This window comes from Ranitomeya imitator, chromosome 5 (genome assembly GCF_032444005.1).
Source record: "Ranitomeya imitator isolate aRanImi1 chromosome 5, aRanImi1.pri, whole genome shotgun sequence".
NCBI lineage: Eukaryota > Metazoa > Chordata > Amphibia > Anura > Dendrobatidae > Ranitomeya > Ranitomeya imitator.
The window spans coordinates 203,061,916-203,082,023 of NC_091286.1; positions in this window are offsets into that span (position 1 = coordinate 203,061,916).

The following is a 20,108-nucleotide window of genomic DNA, read 5'->3' on the forward strand; positions in this document are numbered from 1 at the left end:
TTTGGCAAATATTGCCGTAGGCTAGAAGGGATCAGCTATTATTAGATAACAGGACTGATTATGTTAATATAAATGTGACTATATTATTATTATTATTATTCCTAATCATTATACACTTCTTAAAAAATAAAGGGAACACTAAAATCCCACATCCTAGTTATCACTGAATTAAATATTCCAGTTGTAAATCTTTATTCATTACACAGTGGAATGTGTTGAGAACAATAAAACCTAAAAATGATCAACGTAAACCACAACTAATATCCCACGGAGGTCTGGAGTTGGAATGATGCTCAAAATCAAAATGGAAAATTAAGTTACTGGCTGATCCAACTTCAGTGGAAATGCCTCAAGACAAGGAAATGATGCAGAGTAGTGTGTGTGTCCTCCACGTGCCTGAATGATCTCCCTACAACGCCTGGGTATGCTCCTGATGAGGCAGCGCATGGTCCTGAGGGATCTCCTCCCAGACCTGGACTAAAGCATCCGCCAACTCCTGGACAGTCTGTGGTGCAATAAAGGAGTGGTGCGAGACATGATGTCCTAGATGTGTTCAATCAGATTCAGGTCGAGGGGTGGGGGCAGTCCATAGCTTCAATGCCTTCATCTTGCAGGAACTGGTCACACACTCCAGCCACATGAGGTCTGGCATTCTCCTGCATTAGGAGGAACCCAGGGCCAACCGCACCCGCATATGGTCTCACAAGGGGTCTGAGGGTCTCATCTCGGTACCTAATGGCAGTCAGGCTACCTCTGGTGAGCACATGGAGGGCTGTGCGGCCCTCCAAAGAAATGCTACCCCACACCATTACTGACCCACTTCCAAACCGGTCATGCTGAAGGATGTTGCAGGTAGCAGATCGCTCTCAACGGCATCTCCAGACTCTGTCAAGTCTGTCACATGTGCTCAGTGTGAACCTGCTTTCATCTGTGAAGAGCACAGGGCGTCAGTGGCGAATTTGCCAATCCTGGTGTTCTGTAGCAAATGCCAAATGTCCTGCACAGTGTTGGGCTGTGAGTACAACCCCCATCTGTGGACGTCAGGCATTCAGATCATCCTAATGGAATCAGTTTCTAACCTTTTGTGCAGACACATGCACATTTGTGGCCTGCTGGAGGTCATTTTTCAGGGCTCTGGCAGTGCTCCTTGCACAAAGGCTGAGGTAGCGGTCCTGCTGCTGGGTTGTTGCCCTCCTACGGACCCCTTCACGTCTCTTGGTGTACTGGCCTGTCTCCTTGTAGCGCCTCAAGCCTCTGGACACTACGCTGAAAAACAAAGCAAACCTTCTTGCCACAGCTCACATTGATGTGCCTTCACGGATGAGCTGCACTACCTGAGCCACTTGTGTGGGTTGTAGAGTCCATCTCATGCTACCACGAGTGTGAAAGCACAACCAACATTCAAAAGTGACCAAAACATCAGCCAGAAAGCATTGGTTCTGAGATGTGGTCTGTGGTCCCCACCTGCAGAACCACTCCTTTATTGAGTGTGTCTTGATAATTGCCAATAATTTCCATCTGTTGTCTATTCCATTTGCACAACAGCATGTGAAATTGATTGCCAAACAGTGTTGCGACCTAAGTGGACAGTTTGATTTCACAGAAGTTTGATTTACTTGGAGTTATATTCTGTTGTTTAAGTGTTCCCTTTATTTTTTTGAGAAATGTATTTGAACTGACATTTATAAATTGGAATAATCACATATTAACTACAATGGGTTGATCCTTTATCATCAGCCAGCCCTGTTAGGTGTTACATAAGATATAGCTTGTAAATAGTGTTTTGAATCTATGCGTATTGGTTTTAAAATTAACAATAATATAATAATAATAATCTTTATATAGCGCCAACATATTCCGCAGCGCTTTACAGTTTAACAGCTTCAAACACAACAGTCATAAGTAACAATGTTAATAATACAATAATTTAAGCGACACAAGACGACCCTGCTCGTGAGAGCTTACAATCTACAATGAAGTGGGGAAATACAAAGTACAGGTGTGTATTTACAATGATGTATTTACAATGATGGTCCAGCCATCTTCAGGGAGTGGGGGATAGATGGAAGTAGTGAATGGGCTACACACAAACAAAATAACTGATTAGGGAACATGGTAGGCCGCTCTGAACAAATGTGTTTTGAGGGAGCGCCTAAAACTATGCAAATTGTGGATGGTCCTAATTTTTTGGGGTAGAGCATTCCAGAGGATTGGCGGAGCACTGGAGAAGTCTTGTAGTCGGGAGTGGGAGGTACGGATTAGTACAGAGGTTAGTCGAAAGTCATTTGCAGAGCGAAGAGGTCGGTTAGGCCGATAGACAGAAATGAGGGAGGAGATGTAAGGGGGTGCTGCACTGTGAAGAGCTTTGTGGGTGAGAACAAGTACTTTGAATTGTATCCTGTAATGAATGGGCAGCCAGTGTAATGATTGGCAAAGAGCGGACGCGTCCGAGTAACGATTAGCTAGATTGACGACCCTGGCTGCTGCATTAAGGATTGACTGGAGAGGGGAAAGTCGAGTGAGGGGGAGGCCAATTAATAGAGCGTTTCCGTAGTCCATGCGGGAGTGGATCAGGGCGACAGTGAGGGTTTTTGTTGTTTCTATGGTGAGAAAAGGGCGGATTCTAGAGACGTTCTTTAGGTGTAAGCTGTATGAGCGGGCAAGAGATTGTATATGGGATGTGAAGGAGAAATCGGAGTCAAACATAACACCCAGACAGCGCGCCTGCTGCCGGGGTGTTATTATGGTGCCACCCACGGAGAGGGAAACGTCAGGTTTAGGGAGGTTAGTAGATGGTGGGAGCAGAAGAAGTTCAGTTTTGAAGAGGTTGAGTTTTAGATAGAGAGCGGACATGATGTCAGAGACTGCGGACAGTCAGTGGCGTTCTGTAGTACAGCAGGAGTAAGGCCAGGGGATGACGTATATAGTTGTGTGTCGTCGGCATAAAGATGGTACTGAAAGCCAAATCTGCTGATGGTCTGTCCAATTGGGGCTGTGTAGAGGGAGAAGAGAAGGGGGCCAAGGACTGAGCCCTGAGGTACCCCGACAGTGAGAGGAAGAGAAGATGAAGTAAAGCACTGAAGGAACGGTCAGAAAGATAGGAGAACCAGGAGATAGCAGTGTCCTTAATACCAAGTGACTGGAGCCTAGAGAGTAAGAGAGGGTGGTCAACAGTGTCGAAAGCTGCAGAAAGATCGAGAAGAATGAGCAGAGAGTGGTCACCGTTACATTTTGCTGTCAGGAGGTCGTTGGTCACTTTGATGAGTGCAGTTTCTGTCGAGTGTAGGTGGCGGAAGCCGGACTGTGAAGGGTCTAGGAGGGAGTGAATGGAAAGGTAACGGGTAAGGCGGGAGTAGACTAGGCGCTCCAAGAGTTTAGAGATGAAGGGGAGATTGGAGACCGGTCTGTAGTTGTTTGTGCAGGATGGGTCGAGGGTGGGTTTCTTTAGTGACGGAGTAATGATAGAGTGTTTGAAGGAGGACGGGAAAATGCCAGGAGAGTGAGAGATTAAAGATTGTAGGCGAGTAGTGACGACTGGAGAGAGAGACTGGAGGAGATGAGAGGGAATGGGGTCAGTAGAGTATGTGGTCGAACGAGAAGAGAGGAGCCTGGAGACTTCTGTGATAGATCAAATGTGGAGAGTGAGCCAGGGGAAATGCAGGGAGATGGGAGTCACTGAACTTGGTGTCTGGGAGCGGATTTCCTGACGTATATTGTCTATTTTCTCTATAAAGTGGGAGGCCAGGTCATCAGCACAAATGTCTGTGATAGGGGCTTGAGCTTTTGGCCTGAGGAAGGAGTGAAAGGTGTCAAAAAGTTTCTTGGGGTTGTTGGATAGTGAGATCAGAGTGGTGAAGTAGGTCTGTTTGGCAATGTGAAGGGCAGAGTTATAGGTTTTTTAACATAAATTTGAACTGTATGAAGTCTTCTGGTGTGCGAGTTTTCCTCCATAAGTGTTCAGCACTCCTAGAGCATCGCTGGAGAAATCGGGTTTGTGATGTGAGCCAGGGCTGTTTTAATCTGTGTTTGGAGGTTCTGAGGGTGAGGGGTGCTACTTGGTCTAGGGTGCTTCTAAGAGTGTCATTGTAGTAATAATATGTTATATATTTTAATATTATTCCAATTGGTTTAGACAGTGAAATTAGTTATTTATTTGGGAGACATTTTGATTATTGATAGTCAGTGAATTTTGATCTCTTGACAGTGGTTAACCCTCCATCAGGAACAAGTGATCTGACAGGTGCAACTCTTTTAGTTTCATTTGTCCCTCCTCACCAGATTGTCAGGAAATCCCCCATTCCTCCAATACCTTCCTGAGTCTTGATGCTTTGTGAAACTTGATATCACAGTTGTACTACAGAGACTCGGGAGTACAGATATAACAGTGCTGGCTTCTCAGACACATTGTTCCCAAACACGTCACATTATATAGGGTTGGTATTTTATGTTTTTAGTAATCACAATTGTTAATTTAGCTTGTTTTATAAATGGGTAGTGCAAAGTTTGTGGATATTTCATAGAAATAAGTAATTTTTTCTTACAAATGAAAGTGTGCTTCTCAGGCACATTGTTCCCTAACACATTCTAGCTCTTGCTTCAGATTATCTGCTGAAATGGAAAGGAAAATATATGATTTGTCAAAACCCCTTTATGTTGATGAAGTGAAGATGCTGTTAGATGATGATGATGCAAACCCCACACTACATGAGGATTTAGGATAAGAAGGTGAGATTGATTCTCATGATGAGGTGGAAGTATGTGAAATTGATTCTGAAACAGAGCAAGATGGTGACTGGGCTGAGGATGAAGAAATAGAAACATATTATATGGGAAGAGATAAAAAATAAATATGGAGCAATAAGCCAAATATGCAAACTAAACGAAGGCAACCTCAAAACATTCTCACTTACCTTCCTGCAGTTAAAGGAATACTAAAACTGCAGCTGAATGCTGGAATAGTTTATTCATAGAAGACATTCTGGACTCTATTTTCACACACAAATCAATATACTGCATAGACAATACAGTGCCTTGCGAAAGTATTCGGCCCCCTGGAACTTTTCAACCTTTGCCCACATATCATGCTTCAAACGTAATGATAGCAAATGTAAATTTTTGGTGAAAAATCAACAAGTGGAACAAAATTGTGAAGTTGAACGAAATTTATTGGTTATTTTTAATTTTTGTGGAAATTCAAAAACTAAGAAGTGGAGCGTGCAATATTATTCGTCCCTTTTACTTTCAGTGCAGTAAACTCACTCCAGAAGTTCATTGTGGATCTCTGAATGACCCAATGTTGTCCTAAATGCCTAATGATGATAAATATAATCCACCTGTGTGTAATCAAGTCTCCATATAAATGCACCTGCTCTGTGATAGTGTCAGGGTTCTGTTTGAAGCACAGAGAGCACCATGAAGACCAAGGAACACAACAGGCAGGTCCGTGATACTATTGTGAAGTTCAAAGCTGGATTTGGATACAAAATGATTTCAAAAACTTTAAACATCCCAAGGAGCACTGTGCCAGCGATCATATTGAAATGGAAGGAGTATCATACCACTGTAAATCTACCAAGACCCGGCCGTCCTTCTAAACTTTCATCTCAAACAAGGAGTAGACTGATCAGAGATGCAGCCAAGAGGCCCATGGTCACTCTGGATGAACTGCAGAGATCTACAGCTGAGGTGGGACAGTCTGTCCATGGGACAACAATCAGTCGTACACTGCACAAATCTGGCATTTATGGAAGAGTGGCAAGAAGAAAGCCATTTCTCAAAGACATCCATAAAAAGTGTCATTTAAAGTTTGCAACAAGCCACCTAGGAGACACATCAAACATGTGGAAGAAGGTGCTCTGGTCAGAAGAAAACCAAAATTGAACTCTTTGGCAACGATGCCAAACGATATATATTTGGCGTAAAGACAACACAGCTCATCACCCTGAACACACCATCCCCACTGTCAAACATGGTGGTGGCAGCATCATGATTTGGGCCTGCTTTTCTTCAGCAGGGACAGGGAAGATGGTTAAAATGGATGGGAAGATGGATGGAGCCTAATACAGGACCATTCTTGAAGAAAACCTGTTGAAGTCTTCAAAAGACATTTTTTATCCAACTCGCAACTGTGCTCTTGGAAGTTCTTTTCCCTTTATTTTTCGCAAAGTGTTGTAGGAAGACATTCTGGTCCCTCATCCAAGGTTTTGACCTTTGAAGATATTGAAGGACTGTTCTTTGTCCATACAGAGTATGGAACTCTGTTTACTTAGTATTGGACAAGTTTTGACAAAACGAAGGCAATATGATTTCTTGGGACCTATGGAACTCCGAGAAGACCTTAGGTGAAAAAAAGATGGATGTAAGCGGAAAATATTTCTGTCCTCTAAGATTCTTAAGTAGGGTTCTCGAATTGAGAGGGCCTGTGGTTCACCTACCCTTCTTGCTGTTGTGATGGCCACCAGGAAAGTCGCCTTCCAAGATAATTTATCCATATCTATAGTCTCTATAGGATCAAATGGAGGAATTGTAAGGCCTTTAAGAACCAGATTTAGATCCCAGGCTGGGATCAGATTTGGAGTTCTAGGTTGTAGACGAGAGGCTGCGATCATTAATCACCTTACCTAGCGACGGTCAGCTAGGGTTTGATCGAAGTAGGAGCTGAGGGCTGCAACTTGGACTTTTAGAGTACTAGTCTTTAAACCTTTCTATAGCCCGCTTTGTAAAGAATCGAAGATTTGTGCCACATCTGGATGCAACACATTTGTTGGGTTGGAACCACACCAGGACATGAAGGTTTTCCATATCTTGTTGTAAATGGCATTGGTCACTGGTTTCCTGTTTTTTTTGTAGTTTTTACCACCTTATCAGATAGGCCTCTAGCCTTTAGGATGATGGATTCAGAAGCCAGGCTGCAAGTTGTAAGGCTTGAGGATCTGGGTGAGAAATCGGTCCCTAGTGGAGAAGGTTGCTGGGAGAACCAGCGGGCCATCTATCTTTAAACTATTCAGGGCGCTGAGCTAGCTCTTTTTTGGCCAATGAGCCACTACCAGAATGATCATTGTCTTGTCCCTCCTGATCCTTGGTAGGAGAGGAATCGGAGGAAAGGCATACGCCAATTGGAAGTTCCAACGGTAGGCAAAAGCATCCGCTATGCATGCGTCGTCTAGACGTCGTCGTTTAGACGAGTAGCAAACAGGTCTACCTCTGGGAGACCCCATTTTTCGGCTAGCCTCTGAAAGGCTGTGGCAGCTAGGCTCCTTTCTCCAGGATGTATCATTTTTCTGCTGAGGAAATCTGCTTGCACGTTGGCCGATCCTTTTAGATGGAATGCAGACAGGGATACCACGTGTTGTTCCGCCCAAGCAAAGATCCTGGTAGAAATCACCTTCAGACTTTTGTGTATCGTACTCCCTTTGTGTCGAAGATGTGCTACAGTAGTCAAGTTTCTACAGACTTGTTCACTGTGCAAGTAGCCCATGTGTTTTTGGTTCTATAATTGTTCTCTTGTTTCTTCAAGACTGGGGAGTCCACCACTCCTCTGTGGGCCATTTGCACTAAAGCTGTTCCATCCTGCATGTCCACATGGATATTTTCTCTCTGAACCCTGCTTATACAGGTACTATACAGATGATCAGGTTTTTAATACATCAGATAGGGATTATATACATTAGATAGGACTGCTCTATTAAAGGTATACCTTGGCGATTGGTGGAGCAGCTTAATATACATTTTTTTGCAAAAAAAACGTATTAACTAAATACCCTGTTTTTTTCATTTTTTGACTAGCACTTGCTCATTTACTGTGACTTCTTTACAGCAGAGTATTTTTGACCTCGCTGTGCTCTTTTTGTCTTCAAGTTTCTTGGTGGTGTGAACAAGTTTCTACAGACTTGTTCACTGTGCAAGTAGCCCATGTGTTTTTGGTTCTATAGTAGTCATATTGTATAGATAGATCTTTATATAAGCCCCTTTTACCAAGTCTACCGCTGCCATTAGAGCCTCTTCTACTGCCTTCAGCTCCCTGAAGTTGTAAGAACTAAAGGGTACCGTCACACAGTGGCATTTTGATCGCTACGACGGCACGGTTTGTGACGTTCCAGCGATATATCCGTGACGTTCCAGCGATCTCGCTGTGTCTGACACGCTCCTGCGATCAGGGACCCCGCTGAGAATCGTACGTCGTAGCAGATCGTTTGAAACTTTCTTTCGTCGTCTAGTGTCCCGCTGTGGCGGCATGATCGCATGGTGTAACAAAGGTGTGCACGATATTGTATACGATGTGCGCATAGTAACCAACGGCTTCTACATCGCACATACGTCATGAAATTATCGCTCCAGCGTCGTACATTGCAAAGTGTGACAGCAGTCTACGACGCTGGAGTGATATTGTTACGACGCTGGAGCGTCACGGATCGTGCCGTCGTAACGATCAAAATGCCACTGTGTGACAGTACCCTTGACTGACATCCTGGCACCATATCCCCTGGAATGTGGCATGGGAGACCATGACTCCCCACTGGCATCTGAAACGGTTGAAAGGGGATTTTGATTCCAAGCCACCCCATGGCCAAATTCTTGGGTTTGAGCCACCAGCTGAGGGAAGCTTTGACTCATCCTGGCAAGTGAATAGTCTTGTTCAGTGACCCCGGGACACCGTCCTAGCAAGATACAATGTGGGACTGCAAGCATCTTGAATGGGCCTGGGCCCAAACTACCACTGGAATACGGGAAGTCATGGATCCTAGTGCCGATATTGCTGATCTGATCGATATATTCCGTTGACCCCGTAAGTCTGTCATCTTGGACTGCATCAGAATTTGTTTCTCTTTTGGAAGATGAGACATCTGGTCTTGCAAGTCCAACATTAATTCCAAGACGAGTTTTCTGGTTGATGGAACCAGGTTGGAAGTTTGATAGCTTAACAACCATCCTAATGATGTAAGAACATCCATAACTTCCTGGATTTGGCTTTTGAGGACCACTTCAGATTGATCTAGGAGTAGCAGGTCATCTAGGTAAGACACGATACAGATGTTTCTGTTTCGGATAGCTGCGATCACCTCTGCCATTATTTTGGTGAAGATCTGTGGTGCCGAAGAAATGCCAAACAGGAGGACATTGAACTGGTAGTGATGTACCTGTCATCCCTGAGCTACCGCAAATCTCAGATATCTCCGATGCTTTGTGTGAATGGGGATGTGATCGTAAGCATCCCGAAGATCTATAGTCGCCATTACAAAATCTCGGCCTACCAACGGAATGGTGCTTTTTAATGATTCCATCTGCAACCTCTTGTACTTTACATACAGAACTTAGCCACAACCTAAACACGGATAGCCAAGAATGTGTACCCACACAGAGAATTATTTAAACATAAGCCTTTATTTATGTTGGCAATGGGCACAATATTAAAAATAATTCATAGTACGCGAATATAACCGGACAATAAAAATATATTAAGAAAAAAATGTAGGATATAAATAGGTGACCTCTGGAAAAATTATTAATGGATATATATATATATTTCATTTGGTGACAGCCAAAAAATAGTTGATATAAAAAAAACATCGGATAAAAATATATAAAGAAAAAATTTTTTTGTATAAAAACATATAAAGTGCACTACAATATAAAAACACACGTAAAAAATCAATTAATTATTGTTGCAGATGAGTACTAAAAAATATAAACCCAAAATGAATGTGTGCTTCTACAAAAATAATAACAACAAAGTGCAAAATCAATCAAATATAAAGGTACCTATAGGGTACAATATGTGCCACAATCAGGTAAATAAGCCACACCACAAAAGTGCGATGTGCAATGTGCAAATAACGCTATCAACCAGCTCACAAGGTACCTACAGGGCACAATATGTGCCACACTCAGGTGGATAAGCCACGCCACTGAAGTGCAATGTGCAGTGTGCAAATAACGCTATCAACCAGCTCACAAGGGGCAATATATCTCCACCATGTACCTTGTTCCAGGGGTCACTGTGTCCCGTGATCGCGCACCCCGACGCGCGTTTCGGAACTTGTCCTTCGTCAGGGCTTGGGCTGAGCTGGACCCCAGAGTGAAGGCAAAAGGGCAAACAAGTGCTAAGCATCTCTGGGAACTCCTTCAAAATTGTTGGAAGACCATTCCCGGTGACTACCTCTTGTAGCTCATCAAGAGAATGCCAAGAGTGTGCAAAGAAGTCATCAAAGCAAAAAGTGGCTACTTTGAAGAACCTAGAATATAAGACATAATTTCAGTTGTTTCACACTTTTTTGTTAAGTATATAATTCAACATGTGTTAATTCATAGTTTTGATGCCTTCAGTGTGAATAAACAATTTTCATACTCATGAAAATACAGAAAAATCTTTAAATGAGAAGGTGTGTCCAAACTTTTGGTCTGTACTGTACATATTCAGAGGTTTTAGATTATCATTCTGTGTGTTCCATTGTTTTTTTCCAAACAGAAACACACACGAATAATGTCCTGTTCTGCACTCCATTTCTGGAACTGAAGATATCACCCCGTCTGAAAGTAACTTTTGGAGATCCGTCGTTAAGGCGCTTTGTAACTCCTGAGATGGTAGGGAAGTTTTTCTCAATATTTGTGAAGGTCTGGAAGAAAACTCGATTTTTACCCCGGTCTGGATTGATTGCCTCACCCATTGGTTGAAGGTAAGAAGTTCCCATTGGGGGAACCCGGAGATCCGACCCCTACTGATGCGACGTCATTGTTTATCTTGACATTGTCCCTGGTTAGGTAAGATGTTTCTGCCTCTACCACCCTTGGGATAGCTCCAGCATCTGGTCTTCCCCTATATGAGGATGGTTGATTCTGAAGAGAGCAAAAAGACCACTTCTCGGCCACCTTGGGTTCTGGCAGCACTTTCTTCTTGTCTGTTGCTTTCTCTAGCAATTCGTCCAGGGCCTGCCCAAACCCATATTCCCCTTTGAAGGAGATAGAGCAAAGTTTAACCTTTGAGGCTATGTCTCCACTCCAGAACTTCAGCCAGACTGCTCTTCTGGCTGAGTTCAATAAGACCGAAGCTCTAGCTGCCATCTTTACTGATTTTGCGGAAGCGTCGGCCAGGAACCCCATGGCTTTCTTTAAGAGAGGTATAGATCCTAACAACTTTTCTCTCGAGGTACCCATGTTGAGGTTTTCCTCCAGCTGATTTAGCCACCAGAACATTGACCTGGCTACACAGGTTGATCCCACGTTCACATCTAACACCACCGAACATTTCCCACGACTTCTTCAGCAGGCTGTCTTGTGATCCATAGGATCTTGTAATCGGGAGGAATCCTCAAAGGGCAAAATTGTTTTCTTTGCCACTTGAATATCCACTTTTGGTACCGCCATCCAGCATTTGGATATTTTCCCACCAAGTGGGAACCTTCATTTCAGCTCTGTGGGTGGCACCAAGCACTTCTCTGGTAGTTCCCACTCATCCAGTATCACCGTTTGGATATTTTCATGTACTGGAAACACTTAATTTTTTTCTGAAATCTTGGACCCCCAAACATTTTGTCCTGAACTGTGTTAGGCCGGTTTCACATTAGCGTTTACCTGATCTGCGGCGGGCTGCGGACTTCCTCCGTGAAGCCCCGCCCTCGGCCGCACCTCCACCGCTGGCTCCGCCTACTTCTGCATGCGGCCCGTGTATCTTTAACATTATGGAGAATTCGAAGGTTAGCACTCGACTGATAGGGATGTGACGGTGCGAGTGAATGGAACCAATAGTCCCATCAAACGTAGCAATGTATAATCACTGCACTCGTACTATGAAACTTGCTTGATGCAGGTGAAAAAGTTTATTGAGACAATTGTAGCAAAAGGTAAAATGGTGAAGCGATAGGCATAAACGACGTTTCGGCCAACTCGAGGCCTTGATCACGTTATCGCTGGAACAAATGACAAAAAAGAGACAATAAATAACTATATACAAAGCAATAGGTAACTATGTACAAAACTATATACATACAGTTAGGTCCATATATATTTGGACAGAGACAACATTTTTCTAATTTTGGTTATAGACATTACAACAATGAATTTTAAACAAAACAATTCAGATGCAGTTGAAGTTCAGACTTAAAGCTTTCATTTGAGGGTATCCACATTAAAATTGGATGACGGGTTTAGGAGTTTCAGCTCCTTAACATGTGCCACCCTGTTTTTAAAGGGACCAAAAGTAATTGGACAGATTCATACATTTTAAATAAAATGTTCATTTTTAGTACTTGGTTGAAAACCCTTTGTTGGCAATGACTGCCTGAAGTCTTGAACTCCTGGACAGCACCAGACGCTGTGTTTCCTCCTTTTTGATGCTCTGCCAGGCCTTCACTGTGGTGGTTTTCAGTTGCTGTTTGTTTGTGGGCCTTTCTGTCTGAAGTTTAGTCTTTAACAAGTGAAATGCATGCTCAATTGGGTTGAGATCAGGTGACTGACTTGGCTATTCAAGAGTATTCCACTTCTTTGCTTTAATAAACTCATGAGTTGCTTTGGCTTTATGTTTTGGGTCACTGTCCATCTGTAGTATGAAACGACGACCAATCAGTTTGGCTGCATTTGGCTGGATCTGAGCACGCAGTATGTCTCTGAATAACTCAGAAGTCATTCGGCTGCTTCTGTCCTGTGTCACCTCATCAATAAACACTAGTGACCCAGTGCCACTGGCAGCCATGGATGCCCAAGCCATCACACTGCCTCCGCCGTGTTTTACAGATGATGTGGTATGCTTTGGATCGTGAGCTGTACCACGCCTTTGCCATACTTTTCTCTTTCCATCATTCTGGTAGAGGTTGATGTTGGTTTCATCTGTCCAAAGAATGTTCTTCCAGAACTGTGCTGGCTTTTTTAGATGTTTTTTAGCAAAGTCCAGTCTAGCCTTTTTATTCTTGATGCTTATGAGTGGCTTGCACCGTGCAGTGAACCCTCTGTATTTACTTTCATGCAGTCTTTTCTTTATGGTAGATTTGGATATTGATACGCCTACCTCCTGGAGAGTGTTGTTCACTTGGTTGGCTGTTGTGAAGGGGTTTCTCTTCACTATGGAGATTATTCTGCGATCATCCACCACTGTTGTCTTCCGTGGGCGCCCAGGTCTTTTTGCATTGATGAGTTCACCAGTGCTTTCTTTCTTTCTCAGGATGTACAAAACTGTAGATTTTGCCACTCCTAATATTGTAGCAATTTCTCAGATGGGTTTTTTTCTGTTTTCACAGCTTAAGGATGGCTTGTTTCACCTGCATGGAGAGCTCCTTTGACCGCATGTTTACTTCACATCAAAACCTTCCACATGCAAGCACCACACCTCAAATCAACTCCAGACCTTTTATCTGCTTAATTGAGAATGACATAACGAAGGGATTGCCCACACCTGTCCATGATATAGCCTTTGAGTCAATTGTCCAATTACTTTTGGTCCCTTTAAAAACAGGGTGGCGCATGTTAAGGAGCTGAAACTCCTAAACCCTTCATCCAATTTTAATGTGGATACCCTCAAATGAAAGCTGAAAGTCTGAGCTTCAACAGCATCTGAGTTGTTTTGTTTAAAATTCATTGTGGTAATGTCTATAACCAAAATTAGAAAAATGTTGTCTCTGTCCAAATATATATGGACCTAACTGTATATACAGATCTGGAAAACATGTCCAAGAACCAAGGTGGAGGTCAAACAAAAGATGCCAATGCTCATACATGAAGCGCAAATGATAACAGGACGGAAAATAGAACCACAGGGAAACAGGAAGATACATGTATCATGCGCTAGAGTTGGAGAACAAGACGATAAGACTGTAGCATACCCTGGTAGGAGGTTCCTTATGTATTCCTGTATTACAGTATTGCCGAGGGTGTCAGCCAAAAATAAAGGAGTTTAAATAGTCCTAGAGAAAACCGAGGGCAATAATTCCGATTATTGTCATCCAGACATGATCTTCTCTTATAGTAGGGGGCCAAAAGAAAACGGCTAAAACGTACTTATTAATTGCCATTTAATACACGTGTGACGAACTGTTGGTCGCCGTGTAATGGAGTACACATCTGGGTATGACTGTAGGAACAGACAATAATAAGTTATCAGATGAATCCGTAGTGAGTATATAATGAGTGAGAGACTACGGTATACTTGCCAGTACAATGTTCTTATTGCACCCAGTGTAACAGGCCGGTCGTCGTGGTATGAGACATACGTATAGGTTTGACTAGGGAGATACATAGATATATATTGAAATGAATGCTCAGTCTATATCAGGTCAGATAGGAAGGAACCATGCTATACTTGCCAATTTGATAATTAACTTGTAGTGCACCGGATGTCCCCAATCTAAGGAAAACATACGTGGATGTCGCTGTGGGAACAGATATGCATAGGGTAAGTGGGTTGTAAGGTAGGCCTATAGTGGGCAATTATACGGTTGGTGTGTTACCTGCCAGTATGCAGGTTCAGTCCCGATCCAAATATAGGGGTCCCGGATTCCAAACTGAGCGGAAGCTGTGGTGCACAGAGATTTGGCTGCAATACAGTAGGTGGGCTATTAGGATGGAGTACTAAAAATCCCCTGTTACTTATCTGTAGGGTGAAGTCTCACATCTGTGCTTCGCTGGTAGCGTTCGTGGGGCCGGCGTCGGTGGCCAAGTGGTAGGAGCAGACGCAATCTGCGTCTTTGCTGTGGAACGGCTGCCATGTCAGATCTGGCAGCGCTGTATAAGGCCATAGCCGGTCAGGTGACCGGATGTGATCCGGAATGCCCACGCCTGCGCAGTCAATGCAGGGACAGGAGGGGAGGGGGGATGGTCAGTGGAGCCGACGCACGTGCTGTGCCAAGAGTCCCCATCTGCGTCCGTGATGTGGAGGGAGAAGCCAGCGTCTGTACAGTAGCAAGATGGCGCCCGCGCATGGGTAATGCGAACTATGGGTGCGGTATAGGAGCACGGACGACGGCCGTTTCGCACACACAGGTGCTTCGACGGGTCCAGATGGATGTAATCTTCATTTTTCTCCAATAAAGATCACAATCTTCACAGCTAATTCGGGGTGAGTGCCGCATAATTTTCTTCTCTCTTACTGCATACACATTAGTAACGTGTATGTGTACAGAGAGTGGGGATGCATCGGCGTAGTTAGAGGACCCATATAGACGTTTAAAGGCACAGGTAATACAAGGTGTACTTATTTATAACAACACTGTAAACATAAATAAACATATATAAACGGTAGGAGTCCAAACTGGAAGAAAATAGGGAGAAAATAAAGAAAATGAGAAATGAAAGAAAATGAAAATAAATGGGGTATATGATTGAAAACCAATGATGGGAAAAACAAAAAGTGATAAATAAAAATAAAAATTAAAAAAAATGAAAAAAGGGGGCGGGGCAAATAAAGCGCTGGTTGAGGAACCAGAAGGGTATGAGTCTTACCGTCTAGAAAGTGCGCACGGTTGAGGCTATAAGTGCAGTGGGTCAGTTCGTCTAGAAAAAACAAGGTTGCTCATGTTAGCCAATCAATCTCACGATTTAATCTCCTAGGGTGAAGGGTATCTAGGGTGTGAATCCGATATGTCTCCCTTTGCTTTAAAAGTTGGATATGATTGCCACCCCTTCTCGGGCGTGGTACCCTCTCGATTATTTGAAACCTGAGTTGGGCAATATTATGCCTCGCCTCCTTGAAATGTGCTGGTAGTGGTAGCCATAATTTCTCACGCCTGATGGTAGATTTGTGGCTGGATATGCGGTCCCTAATCGCTTGAGTGGTCTCCCCCACATATAATAGCCCACATGGGCACTTTATAATGTAAACCACAAAGCTTGTTGTACAAGTATAATAGTCCCTAACGGGATATGATTTCCCGGTTCGTGGATGAACTATTTCATTACCTTTGATAAAATTTGAGCAACTCATGCAATTCAAGCAGGGAAAGGTGCCGGTTCTTCTTTGGTCCATGAGGGTCCTAGTGAGTGGTGATTTATGTGACCCCAGATCGGCTCTTGCCACCCTATCCCGTACGTTTTTGGGTCGTCTGGTGCACATTAATGGGGGATCCTTGAAGACAGGAATATTGGGATAGGCCTTATTGAGGAGGTGCCAATGTCCCCGGATGAGATTATGAATTTTGTGCATAGTGGGGTGGTGGTTATGCACAAAAGGGAGTCTTGGTTTTTTTTGTGTTGACTGCCCCAACGTTCAGGTCACTAATGGCTCGAGAAGATTCCATATTAAGGAGATCAGTTGGATAGTTGCGGGCTTCAAATTTTCGTGCCATCTCCTGTATTCTGGTCTCCCTAGTCAGGGGGTCAGAAACGATTCTAGTTACCCTTTTAAATTGTGATCTGGGAAGGCTGTTTTTGATGGATTTGGGGTGACAGCTGTTGTATAGCAAAAGACTCTTGCAATCAGTCGGTTTTGTGTAGATATTCGTGGTGAGATAGCCATTGATATCTTTCAGTACTCTAGTGTCTAGAAATGTAACTTCGTTGTTGTGGTGTACCAGCGTAAAAGACAGCTCAGATCTGACAGCATTAATGGTAGTATGAAATTCAAGAAGACTAGTTAAGTCACCTTGCCATATACAGAAAATATAATCTATGTACCTGTACCAGGTACGTACGTGTTGTTGAAAGATGGGGTCTGGGTACACGTATTCTTTTTTGAAGCGATCCATATATGTTAGCATAGGCTGGGGCCACATTTGACCCCATGGCGGTACCACATGTCTGTACAAAGAAATCATCTCCGAATAAAAAGAAATTCTCTCTAAGTACCAGGTTTAATAGATCCAAGCATAGTTCCTGGACGCCCATGTCTACGTTGGCCTCATTGAGTCAGGGATACTACCTCGATTCCTTTGTCATGAGTGATTGATGTGTATAAGCTGTTTACATCAAATGTACATAGAATGCTATCGTGTGGAATGTTAATATGACGGATTTTTTCAAGGGAATCTCCAGTGTCTCATATGAATGACTTTATGAGTTTGGTATATGGTGTAAGGAGCTTCTCCAGGAACATGGACAATGGGTTCAATATTGAATCTGTTGAAGCCACTATAGGGCGGCCGGGGGGATTCTGAAGATTTTTGTGGATTTTGGGCAAGATATAAATTACAGGGGTCACTGGGTGATTATTGGTGAGGTACACTTTTGTTTTGTTGTCAATAGTTTTCAATAGTAAATGCTTATCGAGTACCCTCCTAATTTTTTGTTGTATGGAGTAAGTTGGATCAGTCTGTAACATTTTGTATGTTGACGTATCAGAGCTGTCTTCTTACTTCGGTCATATAGAAGCTCTTATCCATGACAACGATGGCTCCCCCCTTGTCCGCTGGTTTAATAATGATATTTTTGTTCTCAGCCAGTGAGTCCAGGGCCTATTTCTCGAGAGGATCAAGATTATGGCGGACAGGGAGGAAGCCTAATCGCTGGTCATGGAGAGTCTTTTTCAGATCTCTGTTAAGTAAATTGACAAAGGTCTCTACAGCATGACTAGATTTAGGTGGAACGAAAGTGCTACGATTACGTAGACCCAGTTGATCAATTGTGAGGATCGGCCCCTCAGTTTGGGCTGGTGTAGACTGGTCTGGAAGAATTTGTGGATTCCTCAAAATATACTTTGAGCCTAATATTCCTATAGAATTGCTGTAGATCTTTCTCTAGTTGGAAGGAATCCCATTTGGGGGTTGGGCAAAATGATAGACCCATATTCAAAACCTTCAATTCTAAAGGAGAAAGAGTAGTTAGAAATGTTGATCACAGAGTTTGGACCCCTACCTGAGATCTGAGCGTCATGTGACGGTCTCCGTCCCTTCTTCCTGAACCTCTGGGTTGGCGTGCGTTTTGGCCTAAAAAACCAAAACGCACGTCAACCCGGAGGTCCAGGAAGAAGCATCCCCCCTCCCCTCCCTGCATTGACTGCGCAGGCGTGGGCATTCCGGATCACAACCGGTCACCTGACCGGCTATGGCCTTATAGAGCGCTGCCAGATCTGACATGGCAGCCGTTCCACAGCAAAGACGCAGATTGCGTCTGCTCCTACCACTTGGCCACCGACGCCGGCCCCCCGAACGCTACCAGCGAAGCACAGATGTGAGACTTCACCCTACAGATAAGTAACAGGGGATTTTTAGTACTCCATCCTAATAGCCCCCCTACTGTATTGCAGCCAAATCTCTGTGCACCACAGCTTCCGCTCAGTTTGGAATCCGGGACCCCTATATTTGGATCGGGACTGAACCTGCATACTGGCAGGTAACACACCAACCGTATAATTGCCCACTATAGGCCTACCTTACAACCCACTTACCCTACGCATATCTGTTCCCACAGCGACATCCACGTATGTTTTCCTTAGATTGGGGACATCCGGTGCACTACAAGTTAATTATCAAATTGGCAAGTATAGCATGGTTCCTTCCTATCTGACCTGATATAGACTGAGCATTCATTTCAATATATATCTATGTATCTCCCTAGTCTCAATAAACTTTTTCACCTGCATCAAGCAAGTTTCATAGTACGAGTGCAGTGATTATACATTGCTACTATATCTTTAACATTAGGTACACAGGTCATGCGGCTGCATCCGCATACAGCCGCACGAACTGCGTACCTAATGTTAAAGATAGGTACGCAGGCCGCATGCAGAAGTAGGCGGAGCTAGCGGCGGAGGTGCGGCTGAGGCCGGGGCTTCACGGAGGAAGTCCGCAGCCCGCCGCAGAGCAGGTAAATGCTAGTGTGAAACTTGCGTTATGGACAACTTCTTCCTCTCCCACATTCAGTGGTTCTCACAGCCGTCAGATGTTCTTCTGATGCAAAATAATACTTTTTACCGCTCTGGGACTGATCTGCCCCTGACGCAAATTCGCCTTCTTTCCACTATTCACTAGTGAAGGATCCCAGACCTCCCTGATATTTAGACTCCGAACGTTCCTCTATGGAAATTTTCCTCTTTTCCGCCTCTGGTGGTGCTACCGGGAGGGACAAGGAAAAGGTGGCTAGGGATGATTGGACCTCCTGGCGAACCATACCACTCAGGTCTTCTATTAAAGAGGGTTGTTCCTCTTTGACAGTTTCACTTAGTTGTAATTGTATTAGCACAGGTGCAAGGTCTGAGATATTTCTGGTTAAGAACTTCATAGATTTGATGTAGCCCAAAATATGTTCGGTACCAAATCTATCTGTGAAAGTGAATGATGTGAAGAGGAGTAGTAAGAGTGATGAAGACACCAAATGTCTAGCATTCCAGCCTCTGACCACAGGTGGTGTAGAGATGTTGGACTAGTATGCTGGGGAATAGAGCCCAAATTATATCTATTCCAGTAGCGGTGGGGCTAGGCATTGAAGTCTCCCATCGTGATTACCAGAACTTCTGAGAAGTCAGCGACTAAAAAAAGTACCATATTTTTCAGATAAGATGCCCTTTTTTAACTCCCAAAATGTGGAGGAAAATGGGGGGTGCATCTTATAGTCCAGATGTATGGGATCTGGATGGTGGGAAGGTGGGGGCGCGGTTTCGGCGGAGCATCGGGTCACAGGAGCCGGCGGCTCCGGCTAGCTTCTGTGCCCGCTGCTAAAGAGAAATGAATATGCACTGCATTCCACACTCAGGAGCGTGGAGGGCAATGCATATTCATTTTTTTTTTGTATAAATGGCCCCATCCAGTTCCTGGTATGATTGGTCGCATCTTTCTTTTATAATTGGCCCCATCCCATTCCTTGTATGCATGGCCTCATCAGGAAAGATTAAAAAAAAAAAAAAAAAAACACACATTACACTCGCCTACACAGCACACGTGAACGCCAGCAGCAGCAGGAAGCTGCTGGCTGACACTGCACACTACTGAAGAGGAATGGATACTCACCGCTCTCTGCGATGAATGGTCCCGGTGAGTATTCCAACAGCGCATGACATCCCTGCCATGAGCTGCTTACAAGCATTAAGCAGCTGCTGGCACCGGAGCAGCACTCTGCGAGGGAGCGCCGTGCAGGGGAGTGTATTTATTTATTTTTTTAATCTTTCCTAATGGGGCCAATCACTATGTAACAAATTTTTATTTATTTTTTGTTCCTGGGTTCAAAGTGTGTTTTCCTAACCCTATGTCTAAAACAAA